The sequence below is a fragment of the Penaeus monodon genome, chromosome 1, assembly GCF_015228065.2.
Source record: "Penaeus monodon isolate SGIC_2016 chromosome 1, NSTDA_Pmon_1, whole genome shotgun sequence".
Taxonomy (NCBI): domain Eukaryota; kingdom Metazoa; phylum Arthropoda; class Malacostraca; order Decapoda; family Penaeidae; genus Penaeus; species Penaeus monodon.
Genome location: NC_051386.1, coordinates 45,843,634 through 45,848,633, shown reverse-complemented (window position 1 = coordinate 45,848,633; position 5,000 = coordinate 45,843,634). Strand labels below are relative to the sequence as shown.

The 5,000-nt window shown below is 35.0% G+C and overlaps 1 long non-coding RNA gene and 2 other non-coding genes across 3 annotated transcripts in view; all 3 read right to left on the bottom strand.

Annotated features, from left to right (window-relative positions):
- Window positions 1–1,254: 1,254 nt before the first annotated feature.
- LOC119573103 overlaps window positions 1,255–5,000 on the bottom strand; it is a 4,900-nt gene continuing 1,154 nt past the window's right edge. The window contains exons 3-11 of the long non-coding RNA XR_005228763.1: window positions 3,860–3,921; window positions 3,617–3,663; window positions 3,153–3,205; window positions 2,895–2,950; window positions 2,587–2,658; window positions 2,377–2,414; window positions 1,911–1,966; window positions 1,644–1,708; window positions 1,255–1,313 (exon numbers count right to left, since the gene is read on the bottom strand). This is a non-coding gene — a long non-coding RNA (uncharacterized LOC119573103). The remainder of the gene's footprint in view (window positions 1,314–1,643; window positions 1,709–1,910; window positions 1,967–2,376; window positions 2,415–2,586; window positions 2,659–2,894; window positions 2,951–3,152; window positions 3,206–3,616; window positions 3,664–3,859; window positions 3,922–5,000) is intronic.
- On the bottom strand, window positions 2,723–2,792 carry LOC119577619. The gene has a single exon (XR_005229140.1). It is a non-coding gene; the product is annotated as a small nucleolar RNA SNORD18 (small nucleolar RNA).
- Window positions 3,982–4,052, bottom strand: LOC119577608. The gene has a single exon (XR_005229139.1). It is a non-coding gene; the product is annotated as a small nucleolar RNA SNORD18 (small nucleolar RNA).

The window sequence follows — 5,000 nt, the reverse complement described above, 5'->3', positions numbered from 1 at the left end:
TTCCGGTCACACCCTTAGCAGTTATCATAACTATGATTATAATTTCTCTTCACTTATTTGAAAACTATCTGCGTCAGGACTTTCCTATGTCCCAGCAAATTTTCAACACTATTTATCACTAACTTTTGTCTATCTGCCTTCCGTGTTATTTTCTTGATCCCCGACTTGAATATTGTGATATATCTAGTGATCGCCTCCAACTAGTTGTTTTCGTATTCGTGGCTTCTAGAAGCTTCTGTTAGTCATGTGCTCAGTTTGACGTCATGGGTCATCTTCCTGTTTACCATGTTTTCATCTGACCATTTTTTCTGGATTTCGCCCTCACCTTCGCCGTATTGTTCTATTTTTGATGTTGCGCCCGGATGGTGTGTCCGCTCTGCCTCGCGTTGTTTACGAGATCATGCGCATCTTATCCACGACAGGGGGACTTGTATAGAAAAAGCCAACAAATTTGATTCTGATTAGGTCTGCCCTTTTATACAAGCGAAAACGTCCAGCTGACCTCTTTCATAAACAGAGGCTATTTAATTTCATCGTTATCAAACCGTACGGTCTAAGAAGTCAGCTCTTAGGCTAAATTCCCTTTCCCTATCTGAAGAATTTCAAGTCCAATTGCCTTCAATCCCCATGATAACTTTGCCCACGTGCCCGAATCCTTGTTTCAATAACTTAGGCCTGGTGTCTAAAGGTCTCGAATAGCTGGGAATCAACATCCTATCTCTAAATTCAGAGATTTTCATGTCTGCGAAGTTATCCATACTTATTTCACATTAAATTAGGCCTCCAATTAAAAGGGTACTTCTTAAATTAAAGTCAGCGGGCACAGATGTCGTAATAGTCAGCAAAATGACCATTCCCAGTTTCTATGCAAGCTGCATAGTAATGTTTCGGCAAGCTTTCTATGACCGTTGTGTAAATGTCCCCGGCCTTTTTAGTGAAGTTGGTTACACCGACTTGCTCTTAGGATTAACCTAAGATGGCAAAAAGTTTAAGATAGTGCAACTACTTGATCAACCCCAAACTACTTGATCGACCCCATCAGTAATACAAGTAAAATTCAATTACATTAACAAAATCAGAGCATTAAATATTACACCCAGTGCAAGAATTACAGTGTAACCTCTGCGGTTATCTTTGTTCAATTCAAGTAATTCAAAAAAGGTTTCCATTTCTTACTGAAGATTTTGGATCTTTCTGAAGTAATGATTCTTACACATTTCCTATACATGTAAAAAGGACAAGATAAACTCGTAGTCACATTAATGTTTATTTGCAATCTCTGGTGGTAACTTAACGGCTACTCCTGGGCCATCCTGAGGAAAAAAATAAATGCAAACATTAGAAATTTTCCTAGTTGTTGCAATACACTTGCATTTTATTCTCTCTCAGGTGTCAAAAGAGTAATCATGGTTATCATAACCCAATGCTCTGAAAAAAGGTTTTCATCATGTAAAAATTTGGGGGTAGAGTGATCTTTAGTTTAAATACTTTCAGGGATTATGAAATTTTTAAAACTGAAAACAGCAAGACATCAGTTGTCTGATAAATACTCTTATCTAAAATGCTAATAATCCATTTCAAAATCTTCAGCTATAAACAAAAAAGAACTGCAAAGATGATATCTGAGAAAAGGAAAGTTATACCTTGTAGCACGTTTTGAAGGTAGAGTGCTAATGCCAAATCTGCCCGTTAATTTCTGTCAATCCATCTGAAAAGAACAATGAACAAGTTTAGACTTAAGTCATATTCATAAAATTAATATCTATAACAAGAATTTCAGATGTCAAAACATAATCATGGTTTTCATAACCCAATGCTCTGAAAAAAGGTTTTCATCCTGTACACAATGTGCCATAATTTACAATCTCATGTAATTACAAGTTTATATCCAATACAAAAATAAGTCTTACCTTTAACCATGTTCACAGGCACTGGTCAATACCATCAGCCAGTTACCTCCAAATACCTGGAAATATAAATTATTTCAAGTTATTTTAATGTACAATTCAGTGTCAAGACTAGCAAGAAGGCACTTGATCAGAGTGTTCCGGCATAAACCTGAAGACCAGCTAAGGAGCCAATCTCCAACGATAAGTAGCCTGGATTTTGATCTAGCGTCCTTACGACCAAAGAAACAAGAATGCTACCTTGGAGATACAGAACGCCAAAAACAAACTTGTATCAAAAATGTAGCTGCTTCTAAATACAACTTTAAATATGGATATTGTGTCACAAAAAGTATGCTACCTAATTTCATGATTCATGATGTGGCAAGTTTAGTGTATAACATTAAACTGCTTTAAGCACATTGTAAAATGTTGAACTTTTTTAAAAGGATATTTATGAAGAAACTCAATTAAAAAAAAAAAAACTTACCAAATTTAAACTTTCACATCCTGATAAGCCATGTGCTTCTGTGAAAAAGAAGGCAATTCATTAATTATAAATTATTACCAATATATAGTGTATCTACATTTCTTAAATTTCAGACCTCTTAACAGAATCATTTAGATCATAAACACGGACCAAGAGGATTTACTCATCACTTTAGAAATGACCAAAAAATATCAATTAGTGGCAACTTACCAATATGACCTTACAAGCCCTGGACATCTTTCAAGCAGGTCATGTTGGTAGCCTTGAAACATCACCAGCTTCCTGCAAAATAAAATTTTACTACAATACATGCATTTTTCTTTTTTTTTTTCCTTAAAATCTTTTGACAATCAGACCTCTTGACAGAATCATTAATATCATAAACACGGACCAAGAGGATTTACTCATCATAAATGTATTTCAAAGCGACTTTGTGAAGCCGCAATCTTATTTATCAAATCAAATATTTTGCAAAGTTTATATTGATATAGTCAGTTTCCATATCAACAAGATCATACCTTTTATCATTTTACAGACAAGCCAATCCTGCTTGCACATTTCCCTTTCATCCCATCTGAAAAACAATTACAAAGTGCTTGAAATTATGCCAAATTCGCCAAGAGATACTTCCTAAAAACAATATTTCAGGTGTCAAAAAGTAATCATGGTTTTCATAACCCAATGCTCTGAATAAAAGGTTTTCATCCTGTACAATATTTCACAATCTGAACATTCTAATAATTTAGAAGTATATCAAGCACAAGAACAATATTTACCTTCAAAGCCATATTCATATTCACTGACCAATGTCGGCCTGGAAACCGATTAACTGAAAAAGTAAAATATTTTAATTATCTTAACATGAAATTTAGTGTCAATGACTAGCTATGAATGTGCATGATCAAATGTTCCGGCATAAACCTGAAGACCAGCTAAGGAGCTAATCTCCAACGATAAGTAGCCTGGATTTTGATCTAGCGTCCTTACGACCAAAGAAACAAGAATGTTACCTTGGAGATACAGAACGCTGAAGGGTAAAAGCTTGCACAAGAAGTTTAATTTGTTTAAATATAGTGATAAGGAATCTAATATATAGGTTACTTTACCAATTTCACATACGAGACAAGATTGGATGCATAGAAAAAATAATGCTAAGAATAGAATCTAATTTAATAATATTCAGTAAATTCACCTTCATATTAATAAACCTAAGAAAAAAAAAAAAAAAAAAAAAACTTACCAAAATAAATATCCTTCAAAACTTGATAGCAAGATCAGGACATTTTCCTGCAAAGGAAAAACTAAATTAATAACTAATAATGAGCATAAATAGCCTTTTCCCCTCCCAAGTTATCAGACCTCTTTAGCAGAATCATTTAGATCATAAACACGGACCAAGAGGATTTACTCATCACCTTAGAAATTACAGGGGAAGGAGGTATTAAACACTATACACAAAAGAAGGGGGGGGGGGGTAACTTACCTATAGAAGCACAACTCCTCACACCTACACGTGTCATGTTGACAAGGAAGCCACACCAGCTCCTGCAAGAGAAACCTTTTCACTACATGTACATCAAATTTCATCATCTTAAAACCATTCTTAAATTCAGACCTCTTTAGCAGAATCATTTAGATCATAAACACGGACCAAGAGGATTTACTCATCATAATGAATTTATTCAAGTGATGGATTTAAACTTTCAATCCCATTAAAAATATGGAATACCAAGTTAATGTGTACATGACAAATTCACGACAGGTTGAAATAAAAAACTATTAAAAAGTTCCCCTTTCTTGAGATTTTAGGAGCTAATTTTGGTTTTAAACAAATGGATAAAACCATGTCCACTTTCAATTTATGAAACGGTTAATGGGTAAGGGGGAAAAAAAAAAAAAAAAAAAAAAAAAAGTTCCAATGAAGGGCAGTAAACGCTATCCATTTCATAAAACACGTAAACCTGTAATTAACATGCCAGATCACGTCAAGCCAACAAGTTACTAGAAATTAAAAGGATTCCAAGTTTTTTCTATAAGGTGGCCAAAAGATAGAAGCCATTTTAAACACCAGTTTCAGTCAATACCGAAGTCAGTTTACCCAATGCTGTAAAAGCCCAATATGAACTCCACCCAAACAGCTTCCAAGCTTGGACGTTCACCACAAGCCAGACCAACCCTCTGCAAAGGGGGGGGGGGGGGTTGATGGTGAATGGTGATGCTACACAATGGTACAATCTTTTAAACTAAGTGTTATTAGACCTCTTAGCATAATCATTTAGATCATAACATGGACCTATTGTTTACAAGGTAACCAGAATGTATTGTATCATTTCAGAGAATATAAACCTTCCCGAGCCAAGGTGACCATTGCAGGAGCCTTGGTCTTTGAAACGATAATTTTTTTACAATACAGATTTAGACAAGATTTGAACCAAACTGCAATAATCTGTAGCATGTAAATATACATGTGGTTCAACCATTGCATCTCGAAAAATGGGCATCAATACAAGTACTCAATACAAACCGAGACGCTACAGACTTCAACCCACGCAGATTTGCAGACAATCTTAGTCTAGCCCTTACTTTCCTCATTATACATATTTGCAGGTTTTTAGCATCGTACC